The sequence below is a fragment of the Aphelocoma coerulescens genome (assembly GCF_041296385.1).
Source record: "Aphelocoma coerulescens isolate FSJ_1873_10779 chromosome Z unlocalized genomic scaffold, UR_Acoe_1.0 ChrZ, whole genome shotgun sequence".
NCBI lineage: Eukaryota > Metazoa > Chordata > Aves > Passeriformes > Corvidae > Aphelocoma > Aphelocoma coerulescens.
Genome location: NW_027184085.1, coordinates 250204 through 259774, shown reverse-complemented (window position 1 = coordinate 259774; position 9571 = coordinate 250204). Strand labels below are relative to the sequence as shown.

Below are 9571 nucleotides of genomic sequence, written 5' to 3'. Positions count from 1 at the left end.
AATTCTTCTGTTGTGGGGGTTAGGTCTCAAACATTTACCACTTAGGATAGTGATTTCTTTGTCACCAGTAAATGAAGACCAGTCAGCTGCTAACTTCAGCTCAGGAATATGCCACTAGTGATGGAGGACATCCAAGACCTGCTTGGTGACCAGACTGCAACACACTGCAAAGTCCTGAGATGCTGTCTCTGGACTCAGGCTTAGAGAACCTTTTCAAAGTGTTTATTACTCTCACGCACAAGGCACAGGAAACCCTCTGCGGTATATGTACATTAAAGACAGAACCACAAGTTTCATCTTGAACTCTGAATGTGTGTGCGCAAGGAAAGTATGTGCAGAAATGACTTACTAGAAAGGAAGACATCTGGGTCAGATGTTCTCTTCACTTAGTTAATCACATGGAAGTGTCATTCTGAAGAACTTTGTGTATTAAGCCTGAGGAAAAGTGCTTTGTTCAAAAGCGATATGCACATAGCAAATGTGAGAACAAGAGTTCCCGTCTGACCCACAGAATCCACCACTTACCCTGTTATTTATGCAAGCTGCTGTCAGGTCATTTTTTACACACTCACATAGTATTTTCCAATCTATGATGAATGCTACACAAGATGAGGGCTATTCCTTGACATGTCAGACTAGTGAGAAAGTTAAATTACCTCTTTGTGAGTTCCAAGCTCAATGTATCCACAGAGAGGGTGAAACGCTCCTGTGCCACAGACATAAACATGGGTCCAGTTGTATGGCTGAAGAACTCGGATAAAATTGGCACACTCTGTCTGTTGGGAAAAGAAAGATAAAGGTTACTTTTCATGTTTATTCTTCTCTTTCACATTATACATAGAATATAAGTTACAGCCATATAAGCTTATATAAGTTACAGCCATAGCATTGGTGTATTTAAACTCAGAACTACTGTAGCAGAAACTGTTTACAAGTAGTTCAAACCTGTTAGGACTATAACTTGACAGTGGCTATCTACCAGGCAGTTCATCAATCAGACTTGCAAACCTAATTCTGCTGTATGCTTACAGCCACGAGAAACTGTCTGCTCACACCACGGTTTGGAGGGAATCTGTTCAGCCAGTGTTGTAGCAAACACCACCCGTCAACAATTGGGCAGAGGTCGCAGAGCCACTGGGTTTGTCTGGCTACCAGTCTTCCTGCCTTTGCTCCCAGCTCAGGGTACTGCACATGCTTTAATACCAAAGATCACATGATTAAAGCGACTGCGGTGGGCTGAAAGGCTTCAACACACTTCCAAGGGCATGCTTTGTCTCTGCACCAACCACATCTTACTGGTGACTTTTATTTGGTCATTTCTGAGTCCAGTGGGACATCCTGGCTCTAGCTGGGCTTGCTCCATGTTGTTGTTGTTGGTAAGTAGCACAGGCATGCTTGCAAGGATGATACATGGGGCTGGGGGAAAAGCCTTGATTTAGCCTTGCCCAGAACGAAATGAACACAAAAACACATAACAGATACTTCAGAGGGAACACACAGGATTTGTTCATATGTTCAAGCCATCACCCTGCATCTAAGTGAGAGTCCGAAACAACTATTTCCCTCTCAGGACCTTCTCCTTTTTCTCTTAGTGTAGAAATAGACCAGCACAAATCTTCCACATGCACCAGTATCAGAATATTTCCAATGCTCAGCATTGTTTAGGTTCTGACTGCTGTAAAGGTAAGGGTAGTAACAAGTTAGAATAAAAAGCTAAACTCTTCAGGCAGAGAGCTGAGAGCATTTTGAGCTGGAAGATACCTTGGTAACCGACATGCTGGAGATTTTTTTTGGAGAGAAAAGGAAGAAATTTTATTTTACAGCCAGGAAATGTTTACATTTAGAGTGGGCTCTAGACACATGACGTAATCTGTGCTGCACAAAACATATAAAAGTTGTATTGTGTACACGTATGTACCTTAAATATACTTCCTAAAGAAGATTTGTGGTTTCTGGCAAAAGCCATTGAGTCTGAGATTTTTTTTTAAACCCCAACTGCAGCTGTCTGCAAATTAAGTTGATTTGTACACTGCTCTACTACTGTTTCTTTAATGAATTATAATGAAGTTACATTCAGGATACACCCAAGAAAAAAAGAAGCATTTTAATGTGAGAAAAGAGGATTCCAGGGAAATACTGCCTGGTATACATTTTTGAGGAAACGCCATTCATCTCTCAGCTGCATTTATTACACAAAAGAACAACATATCATGATTGATGCCTGCAAGATTGAATTTTTTTAAGTATTAATATTTAAAAACCAACAGAAATGTAACTTTGTTTTTCAATTAAGAAAAAACACTTAGGACATTAGTTCAGAAGAAGTGTAACAAGAGCTTACTAAAGCATTTTTTGCATTTAATAAAAAATACATAGATATGCATAATCCTCAGCCATAATAAAAAACATACATCATACTTACATGGGCATCTTTCCCAGCTAATTTGCATAATTCTACCTTTTCTTTTGCTGCAGGCCAGTAAATCTGTAATAGAGTTAAAACAAGACAAAGATGATGAAGATTATACACTGTCCTGTGACTGTAGATTATTCCAGGAATAAACAGTTAAAACAGATTTATGCATGTTGAAGGACCTTGCATGTAAATTGAAATGAACATGACTTCAAGTACAAGATCCCATTACAAAAAGTTAAGAGGCTTTAAATCAACCCCCCTGATTCTTGTTTATTTCTTCATTGGCTACATGTACTTTTAAAAAGCATTCAGTTAATCTGGCCGGGGCACCTTGTCACCATTATGTGTTTCTCTCAAAGTTATGATGAGCCAAATCATCTGGAAACTAAACTGATTGCAAAGCCAGGCAAATTACATTTGTAAGAATTTGGTCCAGTGGACTTGGCAGAACTGTTATAAAAAAAACACTTAGCTCTTTCTGCCAATTTTCAAATGAAAATAATTAGGTTCAAAAAACTAAGGACAGCTGGAGGGAAATTTGTAGAACAAAAAGTACATTTGGCAGGAATCAACAGTGCATGGTTTAAAAACATCAACATTAACTGAGTTTACTGAGAAAATGACACAGAAGTTTAGAGAAGAACTGTGGACCTTAGATAATTGCCAGTATATATTGATACTGTTTCTCTTTCTTTTTTAATCTGCCCTGCAGAATTCTACAAAATAGGTTTTGATGTAGATAAATCCAGATGACAACATACTATCAGTTACTGTAATCCAAATTGTGATGGTGAAGAAATGTCAGTGAACAACAGTGCAGGTTCTGCCTCACTGATTTCAATTAAGCAGTCAAAACTGGATATGATTGAGTACATCTGATTCTATTAAATTTAAAATAGAAGCTAAATACAGATTCTTCTCGAATCACTGTGTTAAATATGGATATTTTGTACTTCTAATTTTGACAAGAAAAAGCAATTGTTATTTCTCATGACTAGTAATAAAAACACCACAAATCACACTACTTTTTAAGCAAATATTGATTAGTAAATTGCCTGAAGTCCCAGGCACCAGTCAGCAGGTCATTAGTAGTCACAAATGCTTTATAGTAGTCTCCAGTCATGCTTTACAAAATCTTAAATAGCAAATGTATAGGAATGAAGAATTATTATAATATGCACTAGAAATAAAAACAACATCAAGGAAGGACGCACAACTCAGTGGCATGCAAGAGGAGTTGACTGCTGTCATATTCCCCTTCACCCAGCTGTTGGCACCTTACTGGAAGTGGCTTGACATACCCAGGCTCAGTCCCACACAGGTAAGGAAAGCAAAAAGCAAGTGGCCTCCCTCAAGTACCTTTATCACTTTCCAAAACCTACAGTCACTGTTTCTCTCAATCTGGAAACAGTCTGGATTTTACTTCTTTCTCTTTCCTTCCCAGTGAAAATGGATGTATTGGATTTCTGCAAGGAAATTAATTTCCTCTCAAGTGAACTCCGTTACCTTCCTGATAAAAAACCTCTTAGCAGAGACAATGTAGTTTAAGTTACTTAAACCTTAACCCTCTGCAACAATATTTACATGGAGTCAGAGATAAGACAGTGTAACAGCATTGCAGCACTGGAGCACAAATTTGCTTTCCCAGAGCATTTTCTCGGAAAGATCTGGTCAAAGCACCCAGGTATGGAAATGCAATCAGCCATCCCAGGGATGTGTGGATGGCACAGAGCACAGTGCCAGGAAGCACAGAGGAAAGTACTGGAAACATCATGAAGGGCTGAAGGTAGGTCCAGTCTGGTCTCCACTGCAACACAGAGAAGTTTAAGAAGAAAAGCTGATGAAAAGCGACCCGTGAAGAAAAGCTGATGAAAAGGAACAGATAGAGGAACGTAAGATCATGGATCTCCAAATACATTTGGCCACGGAGATTTGTCTGAGATCTGATCCTCAGTTTTCTTGTACATAAACTTTATGCCCAAGATCCCTGAATCACTTACAGGAAAGCCTCGAGGTCTTCAAGGGGTTTGGGAGATTTTTGGCCAAAGTTTAGTTATCCAATGAGGTAGACAAGATGCCCCTTTGTAGGCTTTTGAAAATGCCTACCTGTCCTTGCCAACTACACAGAAGAACTGCAGGAGTTAAAAACAAGAGACATCTGCTTCAAGGCTTCAGAAGTGTTAATGGACTTGAGTTACCCTCAAATCTTCTACAGATTCGTTCATGGGAATCAGTGTTTGTCCTACAAGGCTGAAATACACACATCCCCCCTTCTATGATAATTGACCACAGACAATTATTATTTAAAAAATCAATTGTTTTACTCTCTAGTTACTCAACAGCCTCAGTATTTAGCATTATATAAGGCCACATTAGACAATGAAAAGTGAAGCTAAGTGATCTAACTTGAAAATCAATTTGCAATTATATATGCGGGAGTAAAAGTGATATTTATTAGCTTACCATATGAGAAATGAGAGATTCCCAGAAACTGTCAGTTCTAAATCGTAATAGATCAAGAAAATTGCATCATTTGATGAGTTGCATCATAAAAATTGCATAAAATAATGAGCTGATGTGCTGAGCAAAAAAGCATGAACTTCATTTTTTATTACAGGACATGCTGTGTAACAGTGCCACAAGCCTGGTTCCCTCAAACACTGGCACAAGCAACATTATACATGTGTACTGACTTTTCTGTAGGGGGTGAAATTAAATTGTACCATTATATTTTATTCCAATGTGTTACTTAGTTTCACAATATGCCAAAAAAGTAAGACTGGAGGCTCCTGTAGTTTCTTTCAGATTTAAAATCATTTAGCTTGTAAATGGTTTGAAGCTTTGAAGTTGGTCTTTTTTTTTTTTTTTTTTTCTATTTATATGCTTTATTCACAATGGTAACATCTTATTAACAAATTCTCTTTTATTCCCAAATTTCTCAATAAGTAAAAACCTCAAGGAATGGAAAAAAACCCCCAGATAGCCAGGCCTTATATATTAAAGGTGACAACAACATTGACTTGTAAAGTTACAATAATTTTGTGTTACAATCAGTACAAATTATATACTTAATATACTTTATAGTTGTATGTATCTGAAATGTCTGGAGAAATCTTAGAATAGCTAAGTGGAGTTACTGAATTTAAGGCAAGAATGCAACTAGTTGGAATATGTGAACTGTATACTTAAACAGGATTCTTTTCTTTTCTTAATCTTCGGTTTATTTTCCTTTTAAAATAACCATATCAAAATTCCAAAGGTCAGCTACTGTCATGATTTCTAGATTTTATCTTCTATTGCCCAATTAAAAGAAAAAAAACAACCTCACCATTACTTTTAAATCATTCTTCAAATATTTTCTTAAATTTAGGAATGGGAAAGAAATTAAATTCTCCTAATAAATGGAAGTTAATAAACTCTTTTCTATCAGAGAGAAAGAAAACCTCCCAGGAGTACAAAATTAAGCAGTACATAAGTGTAGGACAGATAAGGTATCACTTTAAAGGGTAGCTGGAAATTGATTTCTGATTAAAACAAAACATTTAAAACCACAGAGGTCTTTTCCAGATCAGGAGCAGTGAATTTCTAAAAGTAACATTTTCCCTTCCTCCAAATATGCATTTTACTATAAGAAAGGAATGAAAAAGGAAGTAATTTTTTTTAATACATTATTTATATATAAATAAATTGGTATGTGAATGCTATATATATATATATATATATATATATATATATATATGTATGTATGTATGTATATATAAAAATAATATCTGGATCCACCACTAAGAGCCAAATTTCAGCTGCCATCTGTCATGAATTAATAATACTGGTATTTTACTCATTTTCATGTATGCATCTTTCTCTATCAGATTTTGTTCCTAGCCTAACACTTAAGATTATAAATCTTCAGGAGAAGGGGTGCTCAAAGATAAAACAGTGAAATCTGATTACAAAAAAATGTGTGAAAGTACAGCTTTTTCAAGAATCACTTCTAATTAGGCTACTAAATCTAGGATGGTGCAGAACTTTACAAAATGAGTGGAAAATGCTATCTATTGTCACAATACAAAAGAGGAAGATCACAAGCTATCTAAACAATTTAGAAGCCCACTGGGTCTTTTTTCATCTGTTTTTAAGGTTTCAGAACAAGTTTTTAGTTAGGGAAGAAATAATACAAGTTTCCAATGAAAACGGAGTGTGGCAGAGAAGACAACAGAACTTGGTAAACAGCCACTATCCCACTCTAATATTGTACTTTTCTTAAATAACCTAGCTGAATTACATTAAGGTGGTAGAGCTGCTCTTCATCAGGGCTCCATTTAAGTATTCACTACATTGTCACACGGAAACTGATTAGCTCAGCTGCCAAAAACAGGCATTAGTACAAGAAAAAAAAATGGTCTGATAAGTAAAGAACTTGAGGTACAAAGTTACTCATGCAGTTCCCCAAGAAACAGTGTCAGAACTCATCCTATTTCATGCACCCTTCAGTAGCTTTGGTAAAAACCCAGAACTCTCCAACAACCCCTGCAGATGACACAAGGTTGGGAAGCATCACTAAAACAAAAGAAGTTAAATTATGCAGGAATAATCAAAGGGCTCTGAAGACCAGAATTATCAACAGCCAGAGGAAATGGGTATAAACTGCTAATAAATAAATATAAATAATAGATTGTAGATTTGAACAAAAATCAAATCTGAAACATCGGCGTAACAAGGATCTGTTCCACAGCAACAACATTCCTAAAGAAGTTGCATGAAGTATCCCAAAGGGCCGCTTACAACAGATGATGATTTGGGACCCTGAGCCAGTGCACGCTGGGACAGATGAAAACAACTTGTTCCAAAGCTGCTGCTGGGGATCTGACATGTTTATCTATTTGGCCCACATGGGGCTGTGTCTTCTAGCACCCACAGCTCCTGCAGGTTGGCAGCTTTTCAAAAGCTTGTCAGGCCTTGACAGCATTCCTATTCCTGCGGAGCTGGGCGGGTCGCGCTGCAGATCACACCGTGATGATCGCGCTGACGTGTAACCCCGCGGGCACTGTTAGCACAGCCACAGAAAGGGGCACCATTGCTTTGCAGCTATTTACCCACTGTTTACCCAGCTGACAACATTTTGTATTTCGTATTTATTTAGCGCAAGGAGTAAAATAGAAAAGGCTTTTGCAAACTCACAAGAAACTTCGATGTACTGACGTCATGTTTCCAGCAGGATCCCAGAGGTTGGTGCTCCTATAGAATTTCTTTGCCAGCTTTCCAGCCTCTCATGCTATTAAACATCTCTCCGTTTTACACTGCACTTCTGGTGGTAATGGCACAGAGGCCTTCAGTAGAACTACTTTCCTTTGCTGACCATCTTTATTTTACTCACAGGAAGAAATCACAATTTTTCCAGTTTGCAAATAGCTTGCAGAATTTGTCAGGGACACTTCATAATGCCATTCCTGCAACAGGAGCTAATGGCTTCTGTACAGGAAAACTTCAGAGAAAATACATCCCTGTTACAGAAAGAAGATTATCCATTGCTATATTTTATATATTTATTGACTATAATCACTTTCGCTTTCTGCATTCATCTGTCATTCTGGAGGACTTGCTCATTACACTGTGGTACTTGCTGTTGTTTTATAATGAGGTTTACAAGCACTGGAAACCAGACAGATTTTTTTTCAAGCTGCCAGCTAAGGAAATTTTCAACCTATTACACAATACATTTCATAAAAACTACAATGATTTAAGAAATTCTGACTCCAGCAGAACTACTGATTTATTTCATCAGGAAAAATACACCAGGAAATAAAGCTATAACTTAATATATGGAAGTCAAATTAACTAATTTAGGTAAATTAATAGGTTTTAAAAAGGAAGTTATTAAATTATATATATGTATACATTAGAGAAGGGAGCAGGATACAATGCTTTGGATCCTTCTTTGCCAGAAATGTCTTAATATAGAGCATTAGACTCTAAAATATAATCTTGCCAAGTAATTATATCTACACATGAGAATAAATTGTTGGGGATCCTGACTTAGCTTTTGGAGGTATCAGTAGCTCCTAACAAAACAAATATCTGAAATTGAGAGCTTTATCAAAGTAAGAAGTTCATGTTCAGCTTTGTTTTAAAGAACGGAAACCCCAAACTACGCACAATCTTGCACTGCAGTCTCAAAGCTGTTATACCTCTCTCGCCCCATCAGCGTGCTTTTAACACTCCTTCCACAAAGTCCACAAATGAACACATCATTTATCGGCAGAAACTTAATATTCTAATCAATTTCTACTCGTTTTAGTAGCTGTATGTAAGCAGATCATTTTTTCCAGATGACTCGTACTCCAGAGGAGTACAAAGGACACACTTCAGACCCTTGTAGTCCCAACATGTGTGGTTTCCCCACACTGGGAAGGCCTGGAAGTGAGCCGCCTGGCCCAGTGCCAACCCAGACCACGCTCAGTCTAAACACAGCACCGGCAAGTGCTACTTTCTGACACTTCACTGCTACTGTAGAGTATCCTTTAGCTTCCTCCTCAGGGGCTGAGATTTTATACACAGCTCCTCACGCAACTTCCTTCATCTCATCCCTTCCCTCCACTGCAAGATTCAACCAGCCAAGCACAGTGGAATTAAAGAGAAACACTCATGTGACATTGCCTTGTGTTACCTGGGCATTTAAGCAAGAAGATACATTTATAAAGTTGTTGAATGCCCATGGAGACCTGGGAAATCAGCACACCAGGACGTTCTGCAAGGCTTCTCAGTCAGTTCTACCCATTTAAATGTATTTTGCCTCAGTGCTTTTTTGTGAAAAGTTAAATATTATCTGAATAGTTAAACTATTATTTTACTACTAAAAGAAGTATTTGAACCTGCACACATATTTAGTCCAGATACGCAAGTGGTTAGGAATTTTATTCCCTCCTTTCTGGTTACCACAGATACGTAAGCATGCATTCTCTATTCATCTTAGGAAATCCAAATTTTCTTTCCAATACAAAGTAAGTCTTTTCTCTACCACATCTATACCAAATGGCACTGTCTGACTGCACATTAGTGCTCCTGGCTCCATCTGTGTTCTGCTCTTCTTGGAAAGCACAAGGTCCGTAATGAACAGCGCTGGTTTGGCCAAAGGGAAAATGTCACCAGCTTGGACTG

General features: G+C 37.7%; 1 long non-coding RNA gene across 1 annotated transcript; it reads right to left on the bottom strand.

Moving 5' to 3' along the window:
- Positions 1 to 741: 741 nt before the first annotated feature.
- On the bottom strand, positions 742 to 9148 carry LOC138103096 (uncharacterized). The gene is made up of 3 exons (XR_011147658.1): positions 9081 to 9148; positions 2423 to 2485; positions 742 to 776 (listed from the first exon to the last, which is right to left on the bottom strand). It is a non-coding gene; the product is annotated as an uncharacterized lncRNA (long non-coding RNA).
- Positions 9149 to 9571: the final 423 nt, after the last annotated feature.